The 13418-nt window shown below is 45.6% G+C and overlaps 1 long non-coding RNA gene across 2 annotated transcripts in view; it reads left to right on the top strand.

The window, feature by feature from the left end:
• Positions 1–940: 940 nt before the first annotated feature.
• The window catches only part of LOC139037425 (uncharacterized), a 33355-nt gene continuing 20877 nt past the window's right edge, over positions 941–13418 (top strand). For both annotated transcript variants that reach the window (XR_011490215.1, XR_011490216.1), the window contains exon 1: positions 941–1118. This is a non-coding gene — a long non-coding RNA (uncharacterized lncRNA). The remainder of the gene's footprint in view (positions 1119–13418) is intronic.

Consider the following 13418-nt stretch of genomic DNA (forward strand, 5'->3'; position numbering starts at 1 on the left):
TTTCCTATAGCTTTGGAATATGAATTTCCTCTGCTTCCAGTCGTCCGTGATTCATAAATATTGGGGTCCTTTCACAGAGCACACTCTCAGTTGGCTGTACATCACCCTCCGGGGGGCTTGCCAGCTATGGCAGCCTATAACCTCCTGGTCTCTGTGAGGTCCTCTCCCTGGAAGAGTCTCCCCTTCAGTCTGTGTTTGGGCGAGCTCCCTTTCCTAAGGCGTGGAGAGGACTGACAGAGGAGGCTTACTTGTGAGGCACTACTAGTTACTGCCCAGGATCAGCCTAAATGAGATGTAAATGTCCAGGGGGCCCCTGGTGACCACCCATTCCTGGTTACGGTGGCCATACAGAGGCCTTGGAACCTCTCTTCCCGTCACTTGCCTGCGCTCATTTTCTTTACATCTTCACCTATTCTGGGAGCAGTCAATCTTAGCCTGTATTTGCAGCCCCAGCAGGGAGCCCATTTCCATCGAGGAGAGGACTCCTTTAATAAATCTAGCTCATTTGTGCAAGAGCAGTGCAGCCATTGATTAGAGGACTGATTGGAGCTGTGACTTTCCTTAGGAAGAAAATTAAGAAAACAGATTAAAGGCAAATGATGGGCAGCCTTGTCTTCTTGGGAAGCGTGGGGCGGGGGTGCTGGTGGTGGTGGTGATTCTCCTTATATTCTGTCTCACCCGTGCTGACTCAGGTTTCAGATATTTTGAGATGAATTAACTCCTTCGGGTTAACTGTACGTGGCAAGGAATCACGGAATCTCAGAGCTGAAGTGGATGTTGACCGTTATTTTAGTCCCTTTATTTTGTAGATTATGTCACCAGAGACCAGGCGGAGGGCAGGAAGTGAGGGGCGTTTGGTAAGGGCGGTCCTCCGAGCTGTGGGTGGCACTCCCAACGTGTTTCCGTTCTCACTTCCTTGCTGAAGCTTTCGCTGGTGATCTTTACTCCGCCATCTCTGTGGTCCTCACTCGCCCGCACGCTGGTCCACCCTCTCTCCTGGCTCACGCGGCGAGAGTGCCTCTGGTTTTTCAGGGCGCTCTGTAGGTACTCAGGAACCTCAAGAAGCCGCTAGGGTTGCTCTGCATTTGGAGTTTGTTCATAGCGGATCTAACTCTAAGGTAAGCAGATAAATGGAAAGCAAATGTTAGGCGTCTAGTCACATCGCTTTGCGAGCTTTCAGACAGAAAGGGGCTGTGTGCGTTTGACTCGGTGTCCCCTGAGTCTACCAGCTCTCGGCACTTCTAGGTGCTCCAAGGACACTTGTCAACTTGCAGACTAAATGGATGAACTGTGTAGATATGCGTTTGGCCATTTAAGTTTGTCTTATCAGGAGCTTTACAATGACGTAATTATTCTCGCTCCCAGTATAATGACTTTTAAGCTCCATTATAAGAACTGCCTTCAGATTTAATTTACTAATCACTCCACATCTTTTATATTAAAAAAGAAACTACTTTAAAATTTACATTTGGATTTTATGGCCTGAGGAACACTTTTACATATACCATTATCTTTTGGTTCTCATAAAAATCCTGTGAAGGAATTGTTTTATAGGTGAAGACACTGAGGCTGAGTGGTGTTATGGACTTGCCTAAGGCTACAGGCCTGGGAGGTGCCTGAGCACAGCGCAATCAGGTCTTCTGGCATGGAATCCTGAGCCCTGTTCTCTATGCCACCCTGCCTCCCCACACCCAAACCTCATGTCCCAGGCTTGCGTTCCAGCTGTATTCTGCAGCGCTAAGAAAGACATCTGGTTATAACCAAAGATCAGATCAACTCACACTTAGAGAATGAAGAGTTGCTACTGTCAAAGCCATCCTGAATTTGCTAGAGCCCCTGATATCATTCTGAGGAATGAGTTAGTTCTGAAAAAGAGTCTTTTGCATAATGGCACCTCTACAGTTATCAAGGTGTAACTTCCCAACCATGTGTATTGTTTTTCATAGGTGTATGTATATAAGAGAGAGTGTGTGCATTCTCTTTGGTTATTTTGGGGAATCTGAGGAGCAGAGAGTAGGGACTTTGCTAATTACCAGATTTCAGACCTTTATTTTCTATTAGCCTATTTAATCCTTACATCACTGCAAATAAGTAAACTGAGATTCAGGGGTCTATGAGAGAACCCAGATCTCCCAATTCCAAGTCCATAGGTCTTTCTTCTGTGACGTACCTCATGTAGAACCATCCGGTCTTTATTCCCATCAGAGTCAGTGGGGAAACAGAAGGAAGGCAGAAATTCTAAATTCATCTCCCTGGTAGGACTGGAGGTAAACAGTGTTCCCCAGTTTGGCTGGGGTGCCTGAGTCCTATTTACCTTCTGTTAATGATACCGAGGGTGGCACAGAGCCTGTGTGTGTGAAAGACACAGGAGTAAGAGGGAACAAGTTACCCTGATCTGTTTATATTGGATAAAAGCTTCGAAGCTTGAGAGTAATCTGCATCTCAGCTCTATTTACTTTGCAAATAGAATAAAAGCCTCCTTGCATGTGCATCAGTGAGATGGGAACCAGTGAGGGAGGAAAAGGCTTGGGGAAGTAGTGGGTGGAGAGTATTTTTATACAGGCAGAAGGTCCATGAGTCTTGGATTCTAGCCTGGCTTCTGTCACTATTTATGTGTGACCTTGTGCAGACCACTGTCCCTCTCTGGCCTTTCACTGTCTGCGAAATTTTAGATTAGAGCCATGACTCTCAAATTGGCAGCCAGTTGGCAGAACTGAGCCTAAGGGCATTTTATTTATTTATTTATTTTTAAGCAGAGTTTTTAAAAAAATCAGGACTTTCCTGGTGGTCCAGTGCTTAAAACTGCATTATTCAGTGCAGGGGGCATGGGTTCGATCACTGGTTGGGGAACTAAGATCCCACAAGTTGTGCAGCATGGACAATAAATAAATAAAGGAGTGTTTTTTAAAAATAAATTTAGGCCTCTTTCATGTTCCCCAGTTCACAGGCCATACTATCCTTGCTAGATGTTACTTGCCCATTTATACAGGCATTTGAGATAGACAATTGGACTAGTTTCTTATAGAAGGCTCTAACGTTATTTGGGAGAGATTGAAGGGAAAGATTAAAGGAAGGAGGAGAAGAGGATGACAGAAGATGAGTTGGTTGGAAGGCATTGCCGACTTGATGGACATGAGTTTGAGTAGGCTCTGGGAGTTGGTGATGGACAGGGAAGCCTGGCATGCTGCAGTCCATGGGGTTGCAAAGAGTTGGACATGACTGAGCAACTGAACTGAACTGAATGTTGACATTATCCATATACTCAGCTTGTTCATAACAGAATCTTTTTTTCCTCTTTGAATTTTTTAAAATTTAGTTTCTATTTTATGGGTTATAGTTGCTTTTGGAGAAGGGATAGGCTGCCCTCTCCAGCATTCTTGGGCTTTCTGGTGGCTCAGATGGTAAGAATTCACCTACAATGCGGGAGACCTGGGTTCACTCCCTGGGTTGGGAAGAACCCTTAGAGGAGAGCATGGCAGCCCACTCCAGTGTTCTTGCCTGGAGAACCCCAGGGACAGAGACCCCTACAGTCCATGGGGTCGCAAAGAGTCAGACACGGCTGAGAATAACACAGCACATAACTGATTTACAATGCTATGTTGGTTTCAGGTGTTCAGCAAAGTGATTGAATTATACATATATTTATTCTTTTGCGGACTCCTTCCTCTTATAGGTTATTAGAAAGTATTGAACAGAGTTTCCCGTGTTGTAAGTACGTCCGTGTTGATTGTGTTATTGCTGTTTAGTTGCTAAGTCGTGTCTGGCTCTCTTGTACCCCATGGACTGTAGACCACCAGGCTCCTCTATCCATGGGATTTCCCAGCAAGAATACTGGAGTGGGTTGTCATTTCCTTCTCCAGGGAATCTTCCCAACTCAGGGATCACACTCATCTCCTGCATTGGCAGGCAGATTCTTTACCACTGAGCCACCAGGGAAGCTCTTGATGATCTATTTTATATATAGTCGTGTGTATATGTTAATTTCACAAGAGAGTCTTGATGAACGTAAATGTGAGAAGTAGCATAGTGTCCTGGCTAAGTGTTTGGGCTCCACAGTCAGTCTGCCTGCCTTTGAATCCCTGCTGTGCTGCTTGCCAGGACATCTCTGATCTGCAATGTTGCCTCCATTCCCTCATCTGGGTAATGGACACAATCCTGTGAAGAATAAATAAATCAGCCTCTCTAAAGTGCTCAGAATACTGCCAGACACATCCTAAGTGGTCAGTGGTAGTTAGCCATCACTCTGATTACTATTAGGCCTTTTTATGAAATATGTGTACAATTGTAGCAAATCATCTTAAAATGTTTGGCTAAAATTTCCAGGATAAGATGAAGTGCCTGATATTACGAAATGTGTGTTGCTAAGAACAAAAGGGTCAGACACAGAGGACCATTTCTGAAAGGCTCTCCAAGCCAGTCATGTAAATAAATATGAAACCAATTGGTTTCCGGGATTCTTTTTATCTACAAATTTTCATTTGCCCATAACTCACTCAACCCCTGAGATGCTGGGAAAGGCTGAATCTATGGCACTTTCCTGGGCCTGCTGGCTGACTTCCTGAGTGCCTGGTTCTTATTTCCATGAAGATCTGGGGCCCCTGTTCTTCTGGTCCTCAGATGTGGGTTTTGTCTCTGTGGCTGGCCTGGCCTGGGCTAAGTGGTTCTGAGAATTCTGGTGTCGTGTTCACTGGAACAGCAGGTGGGGGAGAAGACTTACAGCGAAAACTCATCAAACCTAGCAAGTAGCTTCCCATCTATTTTTCATGTGACGTGAAATAAAAGTAGATCAGATTAGGAAATGAAGGCGAAAATAATGTGTGTGGACCCTCTCTGCGAGTCACTGTGGCCCTCTCGGGCTTCAATAATAAGCATGCCTGCTCAAGCACTTTGTTGATCATCAATTCTAAACTTCAGGCATGTTTATAACCCTGTTAATATGGCCAGACCCAGTAATGTGTGCAGAATTAGATGACTGAGCCAGTTTTGGGAATACTTGCTTAAAGGCCAAAGCCGAGGCAACACTGGCCTTTTTTGAAAGCAGGAAAGGAGCAAGGGGGTGCGTGTGTGAACTGGCATTTGTAAAAAATTCTCCCTCGAAAACCTTTGGTCCTTAAACAGGCAGGGGCTGACAGAGACAGTCCTGGGAACCCTGATAGGCAAGTAACTAGCCTCGCAGAGAAGGATCACAGTCCTTAAGAAAAGGGAAAGAGAAAAGGGAAAGAAGAAAGGGAGGTGGGAACTCCTGGGTAGCCGACTGCGACTTTCTGCAGAAATGACCGGCTGCAGACTGCGTTGCTGCCTCTGCTCGTGTTTTCTCCCGGGAAAGGCCACCGCCCCGACTTCTGCCCTCCTGGAGTGGGGCGCTCAGTGAAGCGCTCCGAAGGATGCCTTGCTCTCCAGGGGTCTGTGTCTCCTGGGTTTTCCAAGCTTGGGAAACTGGTGTTGCCCCTCCTTGATTTACTTTGCTGAGTGTCTTGTGCTTTGCAATCTATAAGTGATAAATAGTGTGTGTGCTTGAGGGTGGAAGAGGCCTTCCAGCTCCTTGCCTCCTGTTTCCTCCTAGAAGAACTTCTGTTTCCCATGGGGGTGCGGATGGTATTTTGGGCAGGACCGTTCTCGGTGAAAGGCACTGTCCGGCGCATTAGGGATTGTTTAGCTCTCACTCCTGCTTGCTGAGTGCCTGCAAATCCCTCTGCATTTTCCAAAGCCTCCCAGCTTGTTGGGGCATTTAGTAATGATTGAAAAGAAAGCCCCAATAGCGGGGTAACACTTCTCTACCCCGCCCTCTCTCCTCTCCAGGGCGGGGAACAGCGACGTCTTTCATTAGAGAATCTCAGTGGCAGAAGCTGAGCCCCGCCTCTTGTTTGCCCTCCGGCCTGGCCTGCCTGATGCATTCCAGTCTCCTCTCTCCTGAGCAGGAAACCTCATGGGAGGCAGAGGTTGTCCGGCGTGGCCTCTTACAGGGTCAGTAAGTCATGAAGTTCAGGGATGAAGTGTTAGCAGACCTTTTGGGAAGGTCTTGTTTTCTTGCCACTTGGCAAAGAGGAAGGTGATGTTCTGTTCTTCATCGTTTACCTTTTCTTCTATACAGAGGGAGAGTAAGGAGTGTTACTTCCCAACCACCTCAAAACTCAATAAATGTACGTTGGGGGTTGGTCAGCATCTTCTTTCCCAGCTCTCCGCCTGAGCCTGTAGCTGATCACCTTGCTCGTAGGAGGATGGCCAGGGGAACACCTGTTCATGGAGAGGGAGCAGCTCCCTCTCCTTGTCCCTGCTGCCCTCGAGGAGGGACTTGTTAAGAGAGGGGTCAGGACAGTTTAGTGTTGGCTACCAGTGATTCAGGGAGCTTGGCCTCAGTCCCGCACGGACTTGAGACCTCTGCTTCTCCCTGCGGACTCTTCCTGACTCCAGGAACAGGAGAAGCTGGGGCTGAGTCGGTCAAAGCCTCCTTTCCTAAATCTGAAGCTGAATGCAAGAGCGGGCTCTTCACAGAGCTGGGGAAATGAGGACAGCCAGCCTCCTCCTGAGTCCTCAGTGGGTTTTGCCGGCCAGGATGGAGCACAGGTCACATCCCTCCACTCGTGGCGCGGTGACTGGGTGGGACAGGGAGGCCTGCATGGGGCTGGGGAGAAACTGAGTGTGGCCTAAGCAACAGCCCCAGAAGAGCTTGGTCCACCCAGAGGCAGGAAACCCATGCCACTGGGAGTGCTCCCTAGTGCGTGAGTGCTAAGTCACTTCAGTCCTGTCTGAATTTTTGTGACCCTATGGACCACAGCCTGCCAGGCTCCTCGGTCCTTGGGATTCTCCAGGAAAGAATACTGAAGTGGGTTGCCATGCCCTTCTCCACAAGACCTTTCCAACGGAGGGACTGAACCTGCATCACTTACATCTCTTACTTTGGCAGGAGGGTTCTTTTTACCATTAGTGCCACCTGGGAAGCCCTAGATCTCAACAAAGCTGGGAAAAAATTATCTGGCAGAGCCTAAAATGGGGATCCTTGTTCAAACAATTTTTTCCCAGCTTTGTTGAGATATAATTGACATATAACATGTGTAAGTTCAAGGTGTACAAAGTGTTGATTAGATACGCTTATATATTGCAATATAATTACCACGGTGATGTTAGCTAACACCTTCATCACATCAGGTAATTATCATCTCTTTCTTGCAGTGAGAACATGTAAGATCTCCTCTCCTAGCAACTTTTAAGGGTACAGTACAATATTGTTATCTATAATCACTGTGCTATGCACTAGATCCCTAGAATTGATTCATCTTCTAACTGGAAGTTTGTACTCTGTGACCAATGTTTCCCTTTTTCCCTACTCCTCTGGGTCTTGGTAACCACAGTTCTATTTCATGCTTCCATAAGTTCAACTTTCTGGGATTCTGAGTGTGAGAACATACAGTATTTGTCTTTCTCTGTCTGGCTTATTTCACTTAGCATAATGTCTCCAAGGCTCACCCATGTTGTTGCAAATGGCAGGGCATCCTTCTTCCACATGGCCAAATGATATTGCATTGTATATGTTTCTTTGTGTGTGCTCGGTCACTCAGGTGTGTTGGACTCTGCAACCCCATGGATTGTATCCGGCCAGGGTCCTCTGTCCATGGGATTTCCCAGGCAAGAATACTGAAGAGGATTGCCATTTCCTTCTCCAGTGGATCTTCCAGACCCAGGGATCAAACCCGGGTCTCCCACATTGCAGGCAGATTCTTTTACTATCTGAGCCGCCAGGGGGGCCATTGTACATACACATCTCAATTGTGGGGGAGGGCTCTTGGGGGAAGGAGAGTGAGAACAGGATGGGGCAGAGGGAAAGGTTAAGGAGAACATATTTTCTGGACACTGGCTTTGGTTCTCATCATCAGGGAAGCTTTGAAGCACAAATTGCATATAAACCATGATCCTCCTGAGCAAGGCTCTGGAGGTGGTGGGATATGGTAGTTATGGCTTAACCAAAGGCAGTTCTACAGAGGAGGGAGCTGTGAGCTGATATCTAGCCAACGCACAACAACTAGGACACTTATACCTACAGGCAAAACATCTGAGTGAATAAAAGTTGTATCTACTTTATGGGGGTCGTATGACTATTAACATTTGTGACTTAGCCCAGAGCAGGTCTTTACATCAGGCAGTCCCAGAAAGAGGGACTGTAAACTGGATATAGTTATGTCTCTTATGAAGAGTGGCCAGGCATTCATTCCTAGGCAACACATACACATGTAAGCCATCAGTGCTTTCTATGTCTGTAAAACTGTATCTCTAAAAACCTCTCTCTCACACTTGTCATTCAGACATTGCACTTACCCTGAAACTCAAATCATGGCACTTACAAGTAAATCTGATGGTCTTGTTTGTAAATTAAAGCTCAAAGATTTTCACCCAAGAGAGAGATGGCTGATGACTCCCAAGAGAAGAATCTTAAATCTAGCCTGGAGAATGCAGATTCGACAAGGTAGATCTTCCGTAGGACCCTCACTGATATGAACAGACCCATCTTTTGTGTGAACCTAACCAACACAGATGCCACGCTTAAATTGTGTGAGAAATCCAGGTAATTGCGTCTGCTGTGCTAAATCCATGATATTTCATAGGTATCCTCTTGTATGCAACCCAACAAGATTTACTGATTGAGCCAGGGCTTCTGTGACCAATACTATCTTCTATAAGGATCACATTGTAATGATCTTCCTCTATGTCTCTTTTACTTTTAGAGATAAGTCAAAGGTAATGCTTGGAGGAGGCAATGGCTACCCACTCCAGTATTCTTGCCTGGAAAATCCCATGGACACAGGATCCTGGCAGACTACAGTCCATGGGGTCGTAGAGTCAGACACGGCTGAGCAGCTAACACACACACACACATGCACACAATGGTGATGGCATATTCTGGGCCAGACTGAATGGAAACTTGCTCACTCTTCATTTTCTCAAACAGTGTGCTCGCCGCCTCACTTGGCTCCCTTCTCTTCTTCAGCGCATTAGGGCGCCCTGAGCCCTTTCCCTGTTTCCAGTCCGCCTCTGCCTCCAGTAGCCAAGTTGCGCTCTCATCCATTAGCTGCCTGTTACAAGATTTCCACTTATCCTATCAAAACTGCTCTGTCTTCTCTCCCATTCCCTTAGGGTCCTACTTTCTGTTAACCTGATAACATGTGGCATGGTACATGCATTTGTTCAGCAGAAAAGAATCGGCCTGCAGTGCAGGAGATGCAGGAGACCCGGGCTCGATCCCTGGGTCAGAAAGATCCCCTGGAGGAGGAAATGGCAACCCACTTCAGCATTCTTGTCTGGAAAATCCCAAGGACAGAGGAACCTGGTGGGTATTGGTTTATGGGGTCGCAAAGAGTTGGACAGCACTGAAGAGACTGAGTTCCAGGGTTCCAGAAAAACATCTATTTCTGCTTTATTGACTATGCCAAAGCCTTTGACTGTGTGGATCACAATAAACTGTGGAAAATTCTGAAAGAGATGGGAATACCAGGCCACCCGACCTTCCTCTTGAGAAACCTGTATGCAGGTCAGGAAGCAACAGTTAGAACTGGACATAGAACAACAGACTGGTTCCAAATAGGAAAAGGAGTATATCAAGGCTGTATATTGTCACCCTGCTTATTTAACTTATATGCAGAGTACACCAGGAGAAACACTGGGCTGGATGAAGCACAAGCTGGAATCAGGATTGCCAGGAGAAATATCAATAAACTCAGATATACAGATAACACCGCCCTTATGGCAGAAAGTGAAGCTTAAAGCTTAACATTCAGAAAACTAAGATCATGTCATCTGGTCCCATCACTTCATGGGAAATAGACAGAGAGACAGTGGAAACAGTGTCAGACTTTATTTTTTTGGGCCCCCAAATCACTGCAGATGGTGACTGCAGCCATGAAATTAAAAGACGCTTACTCCTTGGAAGGAAAGTTATGACCAACCTAGATAGCATATTAAAAAAGCAGAGACATTACTTTGCCAACAAAGGTCCGTCTGGTCAAGGCTATGGTTTTTCCAGTGGTCATGTATGGATGTGAGAGTTGGACTGTGAAGAAAACTGAGCACCAAAAAATTGATGCTTTTTGGTGTTGAAGAAGACTCTTGAGAGTCCGTCAGACTGCAAGGAGATCCAACCAGTCCATCCTAAAGGAGATAAGTCCTGGGTGCTCATTGGAAGGACTGATGCTGAAGTTGAAACTCCAGTACTTTGGCCACCTCATGCTAAGAGTTGACTCATTGGAAAAGACCCTGATGCTGGGAGGGACTGGGGGCAGGTAGAGAAGGGGACAACAGAGGTTGAGATGGCTGGATGGCATCACCGACTCGATGGGCATGAGTTTGAGGAAACTCCAGGAATTGGTGATAGACAGGGAGGCCTGGCGTGCTATGATTCATGGGGTCACAAATAGTTGGACATGACTGAGCGACTGAACTGAACTGAACTGAAGCGAATGGGCACACATGCACGCTCATTTGCACAAGACCAGCTCCCAGGTGAAATGCAAGGGATTTGCTTTGCAAATGTAAATCAAACAAGCATACATTAAACATGAATTTATATTGCTCAAGAAAGGAAAGAGGAGAACAAGACGACTTTTTTGGTGACGGTGGGAAAGGAGACTATAGCACCCCGGGTGCGGATGGAGTTGTCTGAGGGGGAACCCCACCCAAGAACAACGAAGAACAGGAGACTCAGAAACAAACGAGAGAAGGTTTACCAGACAAACCAGAAAAGTTTGGGGTTGCGGATATCATGCAGATAAAGGAAAAAGCATGACCTAGGAATTTAAAAAAATAGGTATGACATATTCAGTTTACTGCATAGTAGCTAATGTGATCTTGGACAGATTATTTAACTTCTCTGGGTCTCTGTGTGTTGTCTTGTATGTTAAAGGGATACTGATAATCATGTCATGGGTTGTTAGGCAGTTGGATCAGATGACACATGTGAAACACTTAGAAGAATGACTGACACCCAGAAGGGACTAACTAAATGCTGCTTTTCTCGTCTCCCTTAGTTAAGTCCAAGAGTCACAATGACCTTAGTTGTTTTTTTTTTTTTTCCACCAAAAGAAATGATAGATCTAGTAAAAGGCATGCTAGATGTCAGAACCAGAGAGAAGACCCATCCATCTATAGTGTTGAGGAAAAACTAACTTCTGCCTGAGATTGGAGTTGTTTTGGGAAACTGACATTAAAGTGTTCCTCCTGCGTGGAGTCTTAGCCACTGGCTCACCAGGGAAGTCACTTCCTTCCTCTTAGATATTGGTTTCAAGCTCACTTTTCACAGCTTTTAACAAGCAGTGGAAGATTTTTAGTTCCATGACCTCTCTCCCTGTAGTCGGGATGGATCGTCCAATAAAGCAAAATCTTTAGGGCCATAAAGTCAAAAGGAGAAGAAATTTTTAGAGGTAATCATTAGGTTGAAAATCTAGTCCCTGAAAAATAAAAGAATATATTTCTGAGTATTAGTGTTGACTATCCAGAAGAAGGGCTTCCCAGGTGTCTCAGTGGTAAAGAATTCACCTGTAATGCAAGAGATGCATGCAGTTAAATTCTTGGGTCAGGAAGATCCCTTGGAAGAGGGCATGGCAGCCCACTTCAATATTCTTGCCTGGAAATCCTATGGGCAGAGGATCCTGGCAGACTACAGTCCATGGGGTCACAGAGTTGGACACTACTTAGTGACTAAACAAACAATCTAAGAAAAGAACTTAGGTGGATTAAGGGGGAAGCAGAGAGGAGCTAAGGTCACATGAGAGTTAACGGACAAAGCTGGTGCCTGTAGCTGAGAAAGACAGTGAACTCCGGAGATTAAGTGTGTGAATGTTGGAGCTAAACCAAGTTTGTTTCAGATCTCCATTTGGCAATTAGCTGATGTTATGGCTTCATTCCTAATCTCATCTGCAAAATTGGGACCATTGATGCTCCTATCCTGTAAGACTGTTGTAAGGATAAATGAGATAATATACATGTACTCATATATTGTGTCGTCAGTCAGTGCAGCCGCTCAGTCGTGTCTGACTCTTTGCGACCCCATGGACTGCAGCACACCAGGCCTCCCTGTCCATCACCAACTCCTGGAGTCCACCCAAGCTCATCTTCATCGAGTCAGTGATGCCATCAAGCCATCTCATCCTCTGTCATCCCCTTCTCCTCCTGCCTTCAATCTTTCCAAACATCAGGGTCTTTTCAAATGAGTCAGCTCTTTGCATCAGGTGGCCAAAGTATTGGAGTTTCAGCTTCAACATCAGCCCTTCCAATGAACACTCAGGACTGATCTCCTTTAGGATGGACTGGTTGAATGTCCTTGCAGTCCAAGGGAATCTCAAGAGTCTTTTCCAACACCATGGTTGAAAAGCATCAATTCTTCTGTACTCCTCTTTATTTATAGTCCAACTCTTACATCCATACATGACTACTGGAAAAACCATAGACTTGACTAGATGGACCTTTGTTGGCAAAGTAATGTCTCTGCTTTTTAAAATGCTGTCTAGGTTGGTCATAGCTTTTCTTCCAAGGAGCAAGCATCTTTTAATTTCAAGGCTGCAGACACCATCTTCAGTGATTTTGGAGCCCCCCAAAATAAAGTCTGACACTGTTTCCACTGTTTGCCCGTCTGTTTGCCATGAAGTGATGGGACCAGATGACATGATCTTAGTTTTCTGAATGTTGAGCTTTAAGCCAACTTTTTCACTCTCCTCTTTCACTTTCATCAAGAGACTCTTTAGTTCTTCTTCACTTTCTGCCGTAAGGGTAGTGTCATCTGCATATCTGAGGTTATTGATGTTTCTCCCAGCAATCTTGATTCCAGCTTGTGCTTCTTCCAGCCCAGCGTTTCTCATGATGTACAGTGCATATAGTTAAATAAGCAGGGTGACAATATACAGCCTTGACGTACTCCTTTTCCTATTTGGGACCAGTCTGTTGTTCCATGTCCAGTTCTAACTGCATACAGGTTTCTCAAGAGGCAGGTCGGGTGGTCTGGTATTCCCATCTCTTTCAGAATTTTCCACAGTTTATTGTGATCCACACAGTCAAAGGCTTTGGCATGGTCAATAAAGCAGAATTAGATGTTTTTCTGGAACTCTCTTGCTTTTTTGATGATCCAGTGGATGTTGGCAAGTTGATCTCTGGTTCTTCCTTTTCTAAAACCAGCTTGAAAACCTAGAAGTTCACGGTTCATGTATTGCTGAAGCCTGGCTTGGAGGATTTTGAGCATTACTTTGCTAGCGTGTGAGATGAGTGCAATTGTGCAGTAGTTTGAGCCTTCTTTGGCATTGCCTTTCTTTGGTATTGAAATGAAAACTGACATGGCATGCTCTAAATGATAAAACATTATTTTCAATACACTTGTGCATTGATGACCCTGTGTAACTCTTTCCTTGGTTACAGCATCTGGCCATAGAATGATTTATTCATCA

Source organism: Odocoileus virginianus, chromosome 11 (genome assembly GCF_023699985.2).
Source record: "Odocoileus virginianus isolate 20LAN1187 ecotype Illinois chromosome 11, Ovbor_1.2, whole genome shotgun sequence".
NCBI classification, from domain to species: Eukaryota; Metazoa; Chordata; class Mammalia; order Artiodactyla; family Cervidae; genus Odocoileus; species Odocoileus virginianus.